Consider the following 323-nt stretch of genomic DNA (forward strand, 5'->3'; position numbering starts at 1 on the left):
TGTAGCTCTAGGATGTCAACAAAATGAACACAAACTCTCTGGAAATCTCTGCCGGGACCTTCAGGTGGCCCCGGATTTCAGACATCACAACTTGGAAGTGGGAGCAGGACTAGAGCCACAGGGATGTCACCAGCATCCATCTTTACATCATCCGTCACACCCTGATAACGGGCCCAGGTTAAACACTCCCAGGGAGAAAGGCTGAGGCACTCAGAGACATTGAACCAGACAGCCACAGCCATGGGGCTTCAGCTCATCTTTGCTGTGTCAGAGCCACCAGGCAGATGACCCCATCCTCCTGGAGACACTCCTCAGGGCAGACG

The sequence above is a fragment of the Phaethon aethereus genome (genome assembly GCF_964289735.1).
Source record: "Phaethon aethereus genome assembly, contig: HAP1_SCAFFOLD_108, whole genome shotgun sequence".
NCBI classification, from domain to species: Eukaryota; Metazoa; Chordata; class Aves; order Phaethontiformes; family Phaethontidae; genus Phaethon; species Phaethon aethereus.